Consider the following 17,752-nt stretch of genomic DNA (forward strand, 5'->3'; position numbering starts at 1 on the left):
TTCATTTGATTGTGTGTTTATACTAAATGAATTATTTTTTAAGAGGGAGGGGATGCCAAGTCAGATAAAAAAAAAAATCCAGATACTTATCGAGTTTCTTACTTTTACTTTAGATAATTGATTACATGTTGCTAAAATATATTTACTGGGGAAGGAATGTAAGCACAATAGAAAAAAAACCGTTCAAAAGTTTATTTTTTAAACATAAATAAGCTATATTAAACAATATAGTTGAGACATAGTGATTTTTATTTCAATCAACTGTGAAAAACAGTTTTCACTAATGGTTTACAATAGAATACTATAAATTGTCTCCATAAATTACTTTGCATTAAAGTAAGTGTGATTTGATGGAATTGTTTCCCCTTATGTAGAATGCTGTTTCTTGCCACTGCTGAATCTGGGTAATAATAATAACTATTATGGAAACACCTACAATATGCCAAGCACTATGTTAAGATTTGTGCTTTACACATTTGTGAAGATAGTGACAAAACTTTTAACTGTTCTTTGTGGTCAGCTTTTGAAAAAGATTTCTTTCCCTTCACACTTTTCCCAATTAGATATTCTTTCATTTAAAATGAGCTGGGTGCAGTGGCTCATTTCTGTCATTCCAGCACTTTGGGAGGCCGCAGCGGGCAGGTCGTGAGGTCAGGAGATGGAGACCATCCTGGCTAACACGGTGAAACCCCATCTCTACTAAAAATACAAAAAATTAGCTGGGCATGGTGGCACGGGCCTGTAGTCCCAGCTCCTTGGGAGGCTGAGACAAAAGAATCATTTGAACCTGGGAGGCCGAAGTTGCAGTGAGCTGAGATTGCACCACTGCACTCCAGCCTGAGCGACAGAGCGAGACTCTCTCTCAAAAATAAATAAAATAAAAATAAAATAAAATAAAATGAAGTTTAAACAATAAAATAAAACGCCCAAATCTTCCCTGAATTGCAAAAGTCACATGTAGAAAATTGGACTCCTTAAATAGTACCAAAATGTAGTAGTAGAATGCATGTAATATAATGTGGATTAAAATTAAGGAAAAGTATTTCTAACCTCTAATTAGCCATCTGTTTTCAAATATTGTTTTATAAAATCTTGGATCTAAGGAATTAACAATCTGTTGAAGTTTACTAATAGCATATAGCATATATCTTGCCTTCAAGGGAAACCCTCAGAATGTCAAACACTTTCATCTTATATATATGTACATAACTTACTGAGGTGGTTCAATTAGAGGCCTACCTATTTACCTACTTTCCTGTCCCCTCCCCCCTAAATAAATTACCAGTATAAATTAAAGAAATGCCTTAATTTCTTACTCCTTTCATGTCCAATTACGAGGAAGAGAAAACAATTTAAAATATTTAAGAAAAATTATTCCTGCTATTGTCACTCATTTGCCAAGCACAAAATGTCAGCAGTAGTGTATGTGGTCCTTAAACTTCTTTAGGTCACAGGTTTCTTTGATATTCTGATGAAAACTATGGACTCTCTCCCTAGAAAAATGCATGTAGAAGTACACACAGAAAATATTCCGTATAATTTCTGTTTTATATGTTCCCTGAAGCCTATGAACCTTAAAATTGATGAAAAGTTCTTTATATATGTAGGCAGTGTTTATCATCATAGGCTGTGATGCTTAAACCAGTTGTCAACAATATAGAATAAATATGTAAAGCTCTTAGTAATATATTTAATTATCCTTTGTAAGGAAACTAGGACATAGGACTTCTAATTTAACTTTTCTCATTCTTTACAAGTTTGACAAGTTTATCTTCTAATAGTATGTAAGTAAGTTATCACCTGTAAGTAATAACTTACTCATGTAAGACAAAATCACTCTAGCAGCTGGGTAGCACAGTCATAAAATGCTAGATTTGATTAAAGCCATTTTCTCATTAATATTTGGGTCCATATGCTATTTGAAATTAAACATATGGAGGGTATAATGAACAACTCTTAATTTTGTGAAACACAATAGAAATTAAATGGGTGCTAGTTTTGTCCCGAATGACCCAAGGAAGTAAGATTGTATATGGGAAAGGAAGTACTCAATATTTCATTTTCTAGATTTCTTACTTACTGGCCATAGAATCCTTACTTTTCTCTTATGTCCCTCTTTATAAAGAACATTAACTATAAGTTTCACACAGAAAACATGAACTGTAACAAACGCTTAAAGTTTTTAAACATATTTCGATAAAAATATTAAACTACAGTCCTCTTATAGTATACATAGTCCATTTTTGCATATATTTATGACATTTCTAATTAAGTGAGGCCTTCAGTTTTAATGCTTTTTTTAAAAAATGTATTGATTTATATTCCCCACAGACTTGTGGAAAAGAAATATTTTATATTAAGAAAATACAAGTAAATAATATTTTAAAACTTGTATAATGGAAAATGTAATATTTCAAAGCAATTAGCCCCACAAAGCCTTCAATGTATTAGAAAAGCATTATAATATTTACAAAAATATAATTATGATATAGAGACAGTTATGTATGTATGTTGTGTTTTTCAGATAGATAATCTGAAAAGAAATATAATCACATGGCTAAGCATTAAGAAATTCACATTTTTATACTGCATTCCTGTTTAAATGTGAGAAAAATCACACTATCATGAAAATAGTATGTACATTTCCCTACTCAGTTAACATACAAATAAAAACGTTTCCCTCTATTCTTAAAAAAAATTGCATTATACAATCATATATTTTGTCAATGAGATCTCATTCTGGTTTTCTGCTGCCACTAACAGTAGGTATTTGACTGTCAGTCTTTCTTGGGGGATATATCATGCCTTTATATCTCTCCCCACAATGTTGTTCCAGGTATGGAATCCAGTTAGAAGCTGGTCTGCAGCAACTTACAAGGCACTGAAATGAAAAAAAAAAAAAATTATTGTCTTAGAATTTAAGTGCCATGATCTGTAAACAAGTAAATATTGAACTGTACTTTCATTTAAATTTTTTTCTTTACTAACAAATAATAAGAATCATAGAAAGGTAAAAAGCGATCATCTAAATTCTTAATAATGCAGTTTACCAAGATAAAAGTATAGTCAAATGTAACTAGTTGTTAATAGAACTATATTAACTACTAACCCAAAATAACTGAGTATGTAAATGAATTCAAAACAAGGTATGTGAACCCATTAGAGTAACAGTGTGTCTACTCTTTACCTTCACTGAATTCTCAGACATTTCCATCCTGGCCTTAGGATGAGTGTGAGGTAAGGATCTAAATCAGTGTGTACCGGGGATATGTTTCAAGAGCAAAGGAAAAAAGTTCCAGGATCAAACCATTGAATTGGATCCATTGTTGTATGGACTTGCTAATTTATTTAAATCTAAGACTCCTGAGCCTACGTTGTCATTGTCCTACTGAGATATCATAAGAAACTTTATCCCCTTAGACCTGCATGGAAGAAAGGTGACTCAGGGTCTACACTGAGTTCCAGATATTTACCAGGCTTATTCCAGTATAAAAACACTATCAAAATGTATATTATAACCAGATACGGTTTCAAAAGTAGTGACTATGGATATAAACCAAACAGGTCATTTGCTTTGTGACATCTAAAGGGACAACTCAGCACAGGTATAGATGTCATAGCTGTCATATGCTAAGCACTGTAGCAAGGCCCATGTATACAGCAACAAGTAAGACCAGACTTCTCCCACAAGGAGCTTATAATCTAGTATAGAGAAACACAGAAAATATATAAATAATATAATACCATGTTATACACTAGTAACAGATGGTGTCAGGTACAGAAGTAGCCAAGAAGTAGGAGTAATTAATTGCATCTTATATGTTCTCATGACATCATGTGAGTAATCTTCACTTTAATCATAAGTAATTTGTATAAAATATAAAAAAATTTAATGCGCTCACTTGAAAGATGTTTTCTTTAGCCTGAATTATTTTTATGGTAGCCATAATTGGAATCCAAATAATGCAGAAAATTATTATACACCAGCCTAGAGCAACTCCCCAGTCAGGGTATGGAATTGCACCATAATCAGGTCTATGGAATTGCATTAGTTACCAGATAAATATTGCCTGTAAAAGTGAAATATGCAAAGACAAAGCTAAAGATTCGACTTTATTGCACTAATGATTAGCAATTTGATTCTGTTCTTTAGATGTGATTTATCAAAAATAATTAATATGAAAATACATTCAAGCAGTTGAGATAATCTAGTAACAAGCCAGAAGATAACTATGAAAAGAACCTAAATAAATAACTTTTATTACATGGAATACATTTTTGCAAAATACTGTCATATATTTATAAATCCAAATACTTGTTCAACATATATTTCAAGAAAATACTAGACCATATATCAGATAAAAAGTAAAACAATATCTAAAATGTTCTGTTATTGAGCATTTCTCTTTGATTTATAATAGTGTGATTTTAGTTTATGCCATAAGCTAACCAGTATATAGATTAATACAATGAGAATGTGAAGTACCGCTAACCAGTATATAGATTAATACAATGAGAATGTGAAGTACATTTTAATGGGCACACTTTTCTCCTTGCTTAGGAACTGCGTCTATTCTCTCCCACTGCACAAAGGTCCCCTTTTAGCACATCAAAAACACACATGCATTTACGCACACTATTTAGCTGTTTTTGTTTTACTAAAATCAATGAGAAAACAATACATTGTAAGAATCTTTTTAAGTAGATCTATCAGTTTAATTTTAAAATTGTATTAACCATTTTCATGCTTCTGATAAAGACATACTCGAGACTGGGAAGAAAAGAGGTTTAATTGAACCTAGAGTTGCATATGACTGGGGCGGCCTCAGAATCATGACAGGACGTGAAAGGCACTTCTTACATGGCATTAGCAAGAGAAAATGAGGAACATACAAAAGTGGAAACCCCTGATAAAACCATCAGATCTCGCAGACTTATTCACTACCACAAGAACAGTATGAGGGAAACTGCATCCCTGATTCAAATGATCTCCTACCGGTTCCCTCCCACAACATGTGGGAATTATAGGCGTACAATTCAAGATGAGACTCGGGTGAGGACAAAGAAGCAAACAATATCATTACCCACTGTCCCCTCCAAATCTCGTGTCCTCACATTTCAGAACCAATCATGCCTACCCAACAGTCCCCCAAAGTCTTAACTCATTTGAGCATTAACCCAAAAGACCACAGTCCAAAGTCTCATCTAAGACAAGGCAAATCCCTTCCGCCTCTGAGTCTGTAAAATCAAAAGCAAGCTAGTTATTTCCTAGATACAGTGGGGGTACAGTTATTGGGCAAATACAGCCATTCCAAATGGGAGAAATTGGGCAAAACAAGGGGGTTACAGGGCCCATGCAAGTCCCAAATCCAGTGGGGCAGTCAAATTCTAAAGCTCTAAAATATTCTCCTTTGACCCCATGTCTCACATCCAGGTCATGCTGATGCGAGAGATAGGTTCCCATAGTCTTGGGAAGCTCTGACACTGTGGCTTTGTAGGGTATAGCCCCCTTCCTGGCTGCTTTCACAGGCTGGCATTGAGTGTCTGTGGCTTTTTCAGACACAAGGTGCAAGTTGTCGGTGGATCTACCATTCTGGGATCTGGAGGACTGTGGCCCTCTTCTCACACCTCCATTAGGTAGTGCCCCAGTAGGGACTCTGTATGGGGGCTCCAACCCCATATTCCCCTACCATACTGCCCTAGCAGAGGTTCTCATGAAGGCCCCAACCTTGCAGCAAACTTTTGCCTGGGCTTGCAGAAGTTTCCATACTTCTGAAATCTAGGTGGGGGTTCCGAAACCTCAATTCTTGACTTCTCCGTACCCACAGGCTCAACACCATATGGAAGCTGCCAAGGATTGAGGCTTGCACCCTCTGAAACCATGGGCTGAGGTGTACCTTGGCCCATTTTAGCAATGGCTGGAGCGGCTGGGACACAGGACACCAAGGTCCAAGGCCGTACACAGCATGGGGACCCTGGGCCTGGCCCATGAAACCATTTTTTTTTCCCTTAGGCTTCCGGGTCTGTGATGGGAGGGGCTGCCATGAAGACTTATGACATACCTTGAGACATTTTCCCTGTTTTCTTGCAGATTAACATTTGGCTCTTTGTTACTTATGCAAATTTCTGCAGCCAGCTTGAAATGGATTTTTATTTTCTACTGCATCATCAGGTTTCAAATTTTCTTAACTTTTATGCTGTTTCTGTTTTAAAATGGAATGCTTTTAACAGTACCCAAATTGCCTTTTGAATGCTTTGCTGCTTACAAGTTTCTTCCACCAGATACCCTAAATCATCTCTCTCAAGTTCAAAGTTCCATACATTTCTAGGGCAGAGGCAAAATGCTGCCAGTCTCTTTGCTAAAACATACCAAGAGCCACCTTTGCTGCAGTTCCCAACAAGTTCCTAATCAACATCTGAGACCACCTCAGCCTGGACCCTATTGTTTATATTACTATCAACATTTTTTTTCAAAGCCATTCAACATCTCTCTAGGAGGTTTCAAACTTTCCCACATTTTCCTGTCTTCTTCTGAGCCCTCTGCCTGATACTCAGATCTAAAGTCATTTCCACATTTTCAGGTATCATTTCAGCAACGCCCCACTCTACTGATACCAATTTACTGTATTAGTCCATTTTCACACTGAGGATAAAGACATACATGAGACTGAGATGAAAATGAGGTTTAATTGGACTTACAGTTCCACATGGCTGGGGAGAATTCAGAATCATGGCAGGAGGTGAAAGGCACTTCTTACATGGCAGTGGCAAGAGAAAATGAGGAAGATACAAAAGTGGAAACCCCGGATAAAACCATCATATCTCATGAGACTTATTCACTGCCACAAGAACAGTATGGGGGAAACCACCCCCATGATTCAAATTATCTCCTACTGGGTCCCTCCCACAACACATGGTGATTATGGGAGTACAATTCAAGATGAGATTTGGGTGGAGACAGAGCCAAACCATATCAAAAATTCAATGGCTTCATTCCATTAATTTAATTACAGAAATTAAATGTATTTTATAAGTATTATAAATGTACCTAACTATAAGAGAATAACTGAGGGATAGTGGAGTTCAATACACAATAGATGGCAATGTAAATCATTTCATATGTAATACTTTTGCATTTTCGATTAAAATCAGGTGTCAAACCTATGTAATCATTGAATATTAGCTTGTTAAGAGGTCCAGCTAGACATTCTAAATTGACAAGGGGGCTTATTTTATTATGGAGACTTGTCAAATAAAAATATTTAGCAGCATTTTCGAAGTCATTTAGCAAAAATATGGAGTATCCAAATATTTCAGTTCAGCATATCTGCTTCTAAACTGCTCACTTTTTGAAATTGATCTCATAATGTTAAAGAAATGTAATCCTCTCTGCAAACAATATGACACTTTAGATTTGATGCAAATCGTGGATAGAATTAATTAATAGCCTTTTCTAGGAAAACCTTTGAAGCATGAAGGCAATGAAAACCAAAACAGATCTATGAAGCTTTGACTCTGCTCCACCCACCATCATTATTTCTAGTTCATAATCATTCTCCATCCAGTGTAGTGTTTATTTTGGTGCTCAGCCATCTACTGTCCTAAAATATTATTTGAAGATTTTAAGTCTATATGTTATGTCTCTCAAGTAAGACAACTTTTGCTTTACCTCAGCTCCTAAATAGTATTAATTGTTGAATTTATTAACGTAAACCATTGCCCCTATTGACACAGGTCAGTTTCTTTATTTTCAGATGCCAAATACCTGCCTCATTAAGAGATAAAATGTGAATTAAAATATGACTGGTGTTTTTCAGCAGTTAGTATATTGAAAGTGAATTCCTTGAAGGCAGGATGTAGGCCTTATGTATCTCTGTGTTTTCTGTGCCTGGCAGAATGGTTAGGAACATTATTGTTGACTCAACATATTTTTTAGGGAATGAGAAAATTCATGATTTATTTTCATTTATTCTATTGATAAATTTTAATTTATTGATAACTTTTAAGTCTGTATGAACCTGTTTATGTTCTCAAATGGTAAAGGTTTAAATTGATGGTCTCAAAATAATACTGCAAAGGCATTTTAATTGAAGCAACTTAGAGGCACCATCCATAAATACTGCAAAACTTGAAAATCATTCACTTATAAAATTACTTTGCCTTTTGTCTTCAATGTGAATTACTAAGTTTATCTTAGAATGTATATACTATTGATACCAATGTCATGGTATATTATTACTTATAATCAAAAGGATAGGAGTAATGACAAACCAGCAAGCTCTCCACCATAGCCAGAATATCCACCTCTTTGCTCCAATCATCATTTCTATATCCTCAATGAATCTGTTCCCTCCTAAACAAGACAAAGAGTACATTGAATGTTTGCTGATATATTCTTCCAATAACCATTGTGGCATCAAGTATCTTTATGCGTCTAAACATTTTTCTGAAGTACAACAATGAAGCATATACCTGTAACTACATTTTCTTCATAATATATTTTGTCCAGTATATTGTACTTTACTATTATAATGGTATAATTAGGTCAACATAATGAAAATGAGTCAAACTAAACTATTTTAATAAGACTTGAAAATAATTTTATAGTTACTACTTACCATAAATCCAGATGATTCCAGCTAGTTCCAGTATAGCTACAATTAAAATGCCCCATCCAGCACAGAAGTGGTCAGTCAGATGAATCCAGTAAATTCCAGCCTACCAAAAAAATATTGATTACTTCTAAGTATATTTTAATTGTTTTTATGATTGCTGAGGTATTCCAATTGAATCTATTAATTTAATCTTGACATATGCTCCTTAGTTTCACTTCTGCTAAAATGTATAAAGGAATGTTTCAGATGTAAACCCAAATGTGGCTTTAAATATCTCAAAAATCTTTCAATCTATACGGAGTCACTGGAAAAAAAAAACAAGCACTTCGAATAGTTGATTATCAGAACGGTATGCAATGTCTGTGTGTTCTGTAGTGGTTGCCAAGAAATGTAGTATCTGTATCTGTAGTGTTTAAAGTCTGCAATCTTATTGTAACTGAGGTAACTGTCCATTATTCGGCCTCCTCATCTGCAAAATAGATTTATGGAAAGTAATAATGGAGAAAAATGGGTTAAAACCCAGAAAACCTTGATCCAAGTCAGACCTGAACTTGTCACTAAGCAACCTCTTAAGACTTTGTTGCTTTCGTTAGTTAATAAAGTATGTTCCAACTAATAATTTGTCTGTGAAAAAAATGCTGTAGTATACCTGAGTCACACCGACAAGACTAAGGAGAAACAAAACCAAGCAGCAGCCCAGAGTTATGGAAACCATCATTTTCTTCATCACTTTGGGAAATAAATCCTGAATTGTTGTTGTGATCATTTCTTCAGAGGGGGAAAAATGACATGTTATATATCAACTTATTTGCCAATGCTGTTAGTCACAGAATTCCACATCTATTAATCAAATTTACAAATAGATGTTGAGTAGAGACTCTGAGCCCTGCTTCTTGCTTTTAAAAACCCATAGGGTCATTTCTTTTGGCAGTCATCACTTGGTTCTGCTGAAAACCGAATGCAGTTCTATTTGTTGTTTTCAGTCTGCTTTATATGATTTTTCATTGATAGTAATTGTAAGGTAACAGTCTTCTGAGAGCTGAAATTGTCTAAAAGGAAGAATTCTAATAGGACTTTTAAATAAGGTAAATATTTGAATCAGTGGTGTGAAGACGACAGAAAGGATTCTAGGTTTAGAAATCAATGTGTCCGTGAAATAGGTAACTGGCCAAGAGTAGAAAGATGTGTGAATGAAAATATCAGAAAAGATGTTTGAGATTTTTGAGGACTTTAAAAGTCAACAAGAAAACTCTGGATTTTATCCTATAAACAGAGTAAACTATGAAACTTTTATATGAGAGAGTGGTAGGATGAAAATTTTTTTCAGAATTTCCCTAGTCATATAACCTAGGTAAATCCCTATATGTGCACAGAACTATGTGCAAGTGTGATCATTGCAGCAGTGTGTGTAATTTTTTAATTAAATTATTCAAATGCCCGTTATTATGGTAACAAAGAGATTGTGATTTAATTAGATCTATATACCTATGTATCAACTGGATTCATAATTAATGCAAAAAAACTTTCAGAGTAATATGTATGCTATGAAACTTCACATTTATGTGAAAATTTAAAAATGTATATGCTATTTTTGAATACATATAAAATGTATATAAACATGGACAGAATAGCATACACAATCCGTGGTAACAATTGTCTCTAGAGAAAAATATGAATTGTATCAGGGAGAGAAAGACGGGGGACTTCAAATTCACCTGCAACAGTTTATTTTTAAAATAGCTGAAAGAAGTATGATAAAATATTAATGTGTATTCCTTTTGAGTGTCAAGTATTTTTCTGTATTTAAATTTAAGTTAAAACATCTTTCAGAAAGGTCATTCTGAAATTAACAGCTAGGGGGCAATATGGGTAATAAAAGCATGTTGTCAATTAGAGAAAACACAAATGAAATATATGAGTAATATGTTAATGCTGGAAATATTACTTACCAATGGAAGCAAACTGAGAATCAAGACCCAAATTTAAAAGTTTGCAAAAAATAATATGATCTAAAATGGACCACCTGGTAGTTGCACTAGAGCTTCTGGATAGGCAATCAATGCCAAATCAAAACATACAAAATGTATGATATTTTAAATTAGTTACCAATATTTAAACATTTAAAAATAAGGTATTAGAAAAATCTCATCTTATTTGCAACACAATCTATGATGTAAATTCTTTACCAACTATTTCACTTTCCTTTATAAGAACATTGGATTTGGTTGTTTTGTTTGTTAAAGTTAGGGAGTTCACTGTTTTCTTTAAAGCTGGACACTCAAAGTCACTTGACTCTCTTACCTTTACAGTATTCATGTGTTTTAAATATTCAGTCCCAATACTGTAATTTTACGTAAGGAATTTGTATATTGTCTTTCTCTTCCTGATACAATTCACATTTTTCTCTAGAGGCAATTGTTACCATGAATTATATATGTTATTCTGTCCATGTTTATATACATTTTATATGTATTCATAAATGTATGGGAAGTGCTTAGCATGATGTCTGAACCTTGTAGTTGTACAGTAAGTGGTTCATGTTAAGGACTAAACAAAATCTGGGAAAACATTCTATTTTCTTAAGCAATGTTTTCCTAATATACTCCTGTTTACATGGATAATCTAAGAATTATTATGTTATTAAAGCAACCAAATTATATAAGACTGTGATGGGTGATACTGAGTGTCAACTTGACTGGATTGAAGGATGCAAAGTATTGATACTGGGTGTGTCTGTGAGGGTGTTGACAAAGGAGATTAACATTTGAGTCAGTGGGCTGGGGAAGACAGACCTACCCTTAATCTGGTAGGCACAATCTAAACAGCTGCCAGAAAATGTAAAGCAGACAGAAAAACGTGAAAAGGCGAGACTGGCCTAGCCTCCCAGCCTACATCTTTCCCCCATGCTGGATGCTTTCTGCCCTCGAACATTGTACTTCACGTTTTTCAGTTCTGAGACTCTGACGGACTCTCCTTGCTCCTCAAGCTTGCAGACAGCTTATTGTGAGACCTTGTGATCATGTAAATTAATATTTAATAAACTCCCCTTTATATATATATTTATACATATCTATATATTTATGCATATATATTTATACATATATATACACACATGTCCTATTACTTCTGTCCCTCTGGAGAACCCTAGTACAAAGAGAAAGTGAGAAAGAAAACGTAATACTCTAAATTATGACTGTTTTAAGTAAATATCTATAAACTATATTAGAGTTTCATAAGTGAGATACATTGAATTAATCAGAGTTGATAATATATGGTATTATATACCTGATTTTCTAACTTGAGAAAATTCCTTTCCAGATATATGAGCCATTTGGCCCAATATAGAAAAAATAGCAAATCCAGCAAACACACTAGTGAGACAGTTTGTCAAAAAGAACTACAATGGCATCAGAGAAGCAGTTGTTTTTGAACTTAATTGTCATGTAATAGAGCAACTAAGTCACCCCAAGCCACTGAAAGGGAGTGAAATATCTACCCAAATCTATAAGAGAAAATATTTTAATATTTTAAAACGTATACACAATATCTTATTTGCATAAGTATCTCACATATGCAAATTAATATATTATAAATAACAGTGAAATGAACACTCAAATGCCCACTACTCAGCTTAAGAAACAAAATATTACTGTCTTTTCCTGATTACATCACCCTACCACTCTCCAGTGGTAATTGCTATCCTGACTTTTGTGTTGATCATTTCTTTGTTCTTTTTTATACTTAGGTTTGAATGTTTTGGAATTTATAGAAAAGTTATCTTAATGCATGTAAACATATACAACGTACACTTTTCTATTTGGTATTGTGAGATTTATCCATCAGAAAATTGAACTATATAAAATGTCCACTTTATGATTCTAAAATGAAAGAATGTAAGCAAATTCATTTGTTTATATTAAATAAACATAGCTCTTTTAATCATTCTTTGTTGCCAAACTGCATATGTCACGATTTATCCTTTCTTCTGTTGATGGACATTTAGGTCATTCACCATGTTGCTATTATAGAGCTGTAAACATTCTTTTATATTCCCCATATGTAGGTGTGGAACTGTGATGTTTAAAAGTATACGTATTCCCCCCTTTTACTAAATCTTGCCAAATTGTTCTTTAAAGTGGTTACACCATTTTGCACTCCCACTAGCTGGGTGTGAGGGTTCCCATTCCACCACATACTTGCCAACACTTCATTTTCCATAGGATTTTTTTTTTCTGTGAAATTCCTGTTCATGTCTTTTGCCAGTTTTTGATTTGGCCTGTGTTACTTGGTTTCTAATAAGTATTGAGTTCATTTGGATTCTAATTCTTTGTCTATTATATATGTTGATTTTTTCCTCCCAATTTGTGGCTTACATTTTTTACCTTTTAACATTGTGTCCTTTGATTAACCACAGTTGTTGGGGGTTTACTGAAAATGAAGGTATCCATCTTTGATTATATGTTTTGCCCTTGACCTCTGTTACTTTTAAAAACTGCTTAGCCCATGGTTATAAAGGTACTATTCTATATTTTCTTCTAAAGAAATTAAAGTTTTGCCTATATTGTTAAATTTTCAGTTCACCTAATATTGACACTGTGCATATCAATATGTGTGATATGTGAATGATATGTGAAATGGGATATCAGTTGTTCAAGGATAATTGATATTATCGATTAAATCAATTAGATATCAGTTCTATCAATTGAATGATTATCCCTTTTCCTATTGATCTGCATTGTCATCTCTGCCTCATACCAAGTTCCATTTGTTTTTTTAATCTATTTCTGAGATTACTATCCTGTTCCGCTGGCCTATATGTCTATACCTATGCTAACACCTCACTATTTTAATTAGTACAGTATTATAAATATTGTTTCATATCTGGTAGGACAAGTCCTTTTCACATCAGATATACCTTGGGGTTTTGACCTTTTTCTTTTTCGAATAAAATTTACAATCAGTTTTCAAGTTCCATAGAAAACCGTTTTGGGATAGATCAAGGCTATTTTATTTATATTTAAGAAAATCATATTAGAAATAAAATGCCCTCTTTTTTCTTAGGCTCTTGTCCATATTAAGAGATAAGCAGCATGCTCAGGTTGGTCTCTGAGCTTCTTTTACTTGATACATTATGTGTGCCTGTGTGACAGGGGAGCTGGAAGTGGGTGTGGCAGTTCTGTGTTGTTTAAGAATGCTACTGCATATCATGATGTGTACCTAGGTTGCAAACAAAAGTGAAGAGAAATTCCAAACTTAATTTTAATCTCCATATCTATGAATCTCATATCCATATACAATATTATTACATTAGAGATTAGGAAATCCTAATTCAAATTGCATTAATTGGCTGTACACTTTTAGCTCAATTTGAATCTATCTTGGTTTTAGTTTCATCACTGTAATGAGGTAGTTAGAAAAGTAATTTCTGCATTCCTGAAGACCTCTCTACCTATAAATTTGTATAGTTCTCTACTCTCCTGGAGATCTCAATGGATTTCAGATATTCAAAGAAAAGGAAAGACACCTGATTATAATTCTCTGTTTAGAATATAGATTGTGAGGAATAAAAAAAAAAAAAAAAAAAAACAAAGCTAAGAAAAACAATTCTTATTGCCAGCAAACCCAAAAAAGGATTTGGTTTGTGTTGTGTTGGAGAGCAGAGGGTGAGAATATTAAATTGTATGTTTCACAAGGAGCTTTAGGTTTCACTCTAATTTTTTTAAGGTATTAGAGATACCGAAACACAGGCCTATAAAAAAGCGTCATATAAATTTTTCGGAGTGGTTTCAAGGAAGTACAAAACCCGGATATCTTGGGCTTTTAAAATCTACCAAAAGAATATCAAGGTGCTTTTCAACTATGCTCAAATCGTGAGTTTTAAAGAAAATGGTGAATCTACTTCTTAGGGAAAATGTTGCAACTATAACAAGGTAGTATAATGTAACAGAAATAATTGAAATAATCGTATATTAGCTCATATTTATTAAATAGTTTACTATTTCCAAGTGCATTAACATAATTTATCTTCTTCAGTAACCCAACACAGAGAAGGTGATGAATCCCAACTTTCATTTCATTTCTTATTCACCATCCAAAATGGTCTTCAAATGGGGAAGAGATTAACCAACAGGGATAAAAAGAGTAAGGCCCAAGATAAATGAAAAAACAAATTAAGAGGGCCTGTGGACACATCAAAGTATATTAAGCTCCAGGACTATAATCATAAAATTCCATATATCTAAAATGATTTAAAGCTATATGATTAATCATTGAGTGAAAATTATTGAGCACGAAAATGTAACCAAAAACCAATGATTGACATTTCAATTTTCAGAAAGGTAATTGTAAATAAATGACAGATTTCTGCAACTAATATCTCATACACTTGGCACTGTTTACCAAAAAATTTACAAGAAATAATTACATATCCTCTTGTAAGTATTTAGAAAAGAAAACAGCAATGGCTGGAAATTGGCATCAGTTCCATGAAGAATACTATAGCAAACTAAAACTAGTATCCATTTTGAATAGTACTACTAGTATGGTAGATACTATTAACATAGTGTCTCTTGATTTCAACATAAGATTATAGGTTTTTACTTGAACAGAACTTAATGTGTGCTAAGAATGTGATGTGACTAATAAAAAAGTGAAAGCATTCTAGGCCATACTGATAGAAGCATACTATCTGTAGTACACTTACTGTTAATACTCTCTGCAGTAAAATTGTAAATGATTTTACATACAAGTGATACACTCAGCCATTATCTAAAGGTAAAGTTAAAAGAGTGTTACCTAATTCTTATTCACGGCATATGTTAGACTTTTGGTATAAGTAACAATTTTGGTTATGGAATGCTTAATACATGTCATATTTATGTTTTAACTTCACAATTCACTAGGCAAAACTTGACAATATTTTGGGGATATTAAATTTTGAAGAAAATTAAAATGTATATTAGACCATTAAACTTGCAACAGTAATCTCTAAAGCTACTATGAGTTTATCCAATAAAACACATAGTCCTAGTCATCAACTTGCAGATATTTATGAATGCAATATTATTTTTCAGATTAATAAGCCCAAAATTTTGTTGGTCAAATAGAATCTGTTTAAATGAATAAAAATGACTTTTAAAATCCTATTTCTGAAAATTATCTCACCATCAACAAAAGAGAATTAATGGCATGTTAAATATTAGCTAAATCAGACATCCTAGTAGATAGAAACTAAATAAATGTAGCTGTATGTTTTTTGCGAGCTACTACATTACGATATTCATATGGAACCAAAGATTTTTGGCATTTGCTTTTAAGATTTACCTCCTCAGATAATTTGAAATCCAAAGTAAGACTCACCTCAGCTTCCCTAAGTTCTGTAAAGTTTGACCGTGCTCCAATATAGTATGAAATGCCTATTGAAGCTCCTCCAGAGTTACACATCGTACTAACAAGATGAGTAGGACCACATAGGGGAAAAGAGCTGTAAACATAACACCCATCAAAAAAAGTAACCAAAAATTAATGTTATTTTTTAAATCATGATATATAATTGTACACAAGTAAAATTATTAGCAAGTTGAGATTATTTAAATAAAGTACTGGAATTTCATAGGGTCTGATGATATAGCAAAGTTAGCATAATTTCTTATTTGTGTTCTCAAAACTCTCAAATGATACATTTAAAAAACACTTTGATGTATTAATTAGCATTTCCTAGGTTTAGGTTGTAAATAAATAATACATCAGCAGTGATAACTTGGGATCTAAATTGAATGCTTTCCTAAAATATTCCTTATACATTTCTGAGGAGACTGAATGTCTTCTCTCAGTAAATTACTGCATTGAGGTGAGGTGGGAAATGATTTTAAACCCTGCAGTGGTTAGTATATATTCAGCCTTCAAGACGAAGGAAAATATTTTCTAGTAGATATCCAAATCCCAGAAAAGCATATTGAAGTGAATACTGGACACTTGTTACTGTTATTGCAGCCACCATTAAGAGAGTTTGATAGCATACATACAAGTGCACTGCTTCTGTACTAGATAACACATGGTTCCAGATGAGCAGATTGCCTTTGAGACCAGCTTCGCCTTAATGTGGATGATTTCTTTGATCCATATGTTTTATAATACAACCAAGGAGATGATTTAAACAAGTCATTCAGAGACCAATAAAAATTAATTGCCTGGGTAAATGGCCTTTAATGGATGCTTTCAATATTAATATTAATATCAAAAGGAAACCAAGGGGTTAAAAAATGTGCAACTAAAACATTTTAGGAAGTTTTCACTGGATTTGTGATATTCACAGTATTTTTGTGATGTAACAGCATGTCTCATTACAACTTAACATTAATTGAATGTGCCGAATATTGTACTGAGAATACAAAGATAAGATCTCCAGTTATTCCTGTCCTCCACCTTATGGAAATTTCCACTGACTAGTTAAAAACGCATAGACATTTTTTTCTGGGTATTGTGCAACTATTCACGGAGAAAATTTCATGTTGTTCTCTTAAATCACCATTATTCTCCCTGAAAGTTTATAAAAGTAAACAATTAAGTGAGAAAATGTAACAGAATATTTTTCAAAAGAGGCCATTTCCCTGAGAGAAAATGTTCTGTGTACATATTGGCAATATTTAAGAGAATAAATACATAGTGTGTATACACACACCCACACGCGCGCGCGCACACACACACACACACACACATTTCTCTCTCTCTCTCTCTCCAACTAGGGGATTCCTGATACTATTACTCTATAGAACAAGGATCTAGATTTTGCAAACCAAACATTGCAATATATGATTCCATTCAAAATGCTTCTTTACATGGTATGACAGGAAATTTTATAATATTCTCTCAAGCCTCAGAATGCTGTATCAGCTAAAAGGGTCCAATTTTTGAGTAATTGTGCAACTCTAGTAGTAGTTATTATTTTGTTTGTTTGTTTTGTATTTAGCAAGACAGATCCGGGCTGGGCGCAGTGGCTCATGCCTGTAATCCCAGCACTTGGGGAGGCCAAGGCAGGCAGATCACCTGAGGTCGGGAGTTTGAGACCAGCCTGACTAACATGGAGAAACCCTGTCTCTACTAAAAATACAAAATTAGCCTGGCGTGGTGGCGCATGC

General features: G+C 33.7%; 1 pseudogene; it reads right to left on the reverse strand.

Moving 5' to 3' along the window:
- Window positions 1–2,734: 2,734 nt before the first annotated feature.
- Window positions 2,735–16,058, reverse strand: LOC117077681 (annotated as a pseudogene).
- Between the last annotated feature and the right edge of the window lie 1,694 nt (window positions 16,059–17,752).

Source organism: Trachypithecus francoisi, unplaced genomic scaffold (assembly GCF_009764315.1).
Source record: "Trachypithecus francoisi isolate TF-2019V2 unplaced genomic scaffold, Tfra_2.0 Lachesis_group6, whole genome shotgun sequence".
Lineage (NCBI taxonomy): Eukaryota > Metazoa > Chordata > Mammalia > Primates > Cercopithecidae > Trachypithecus > Trachypithecus francoisi.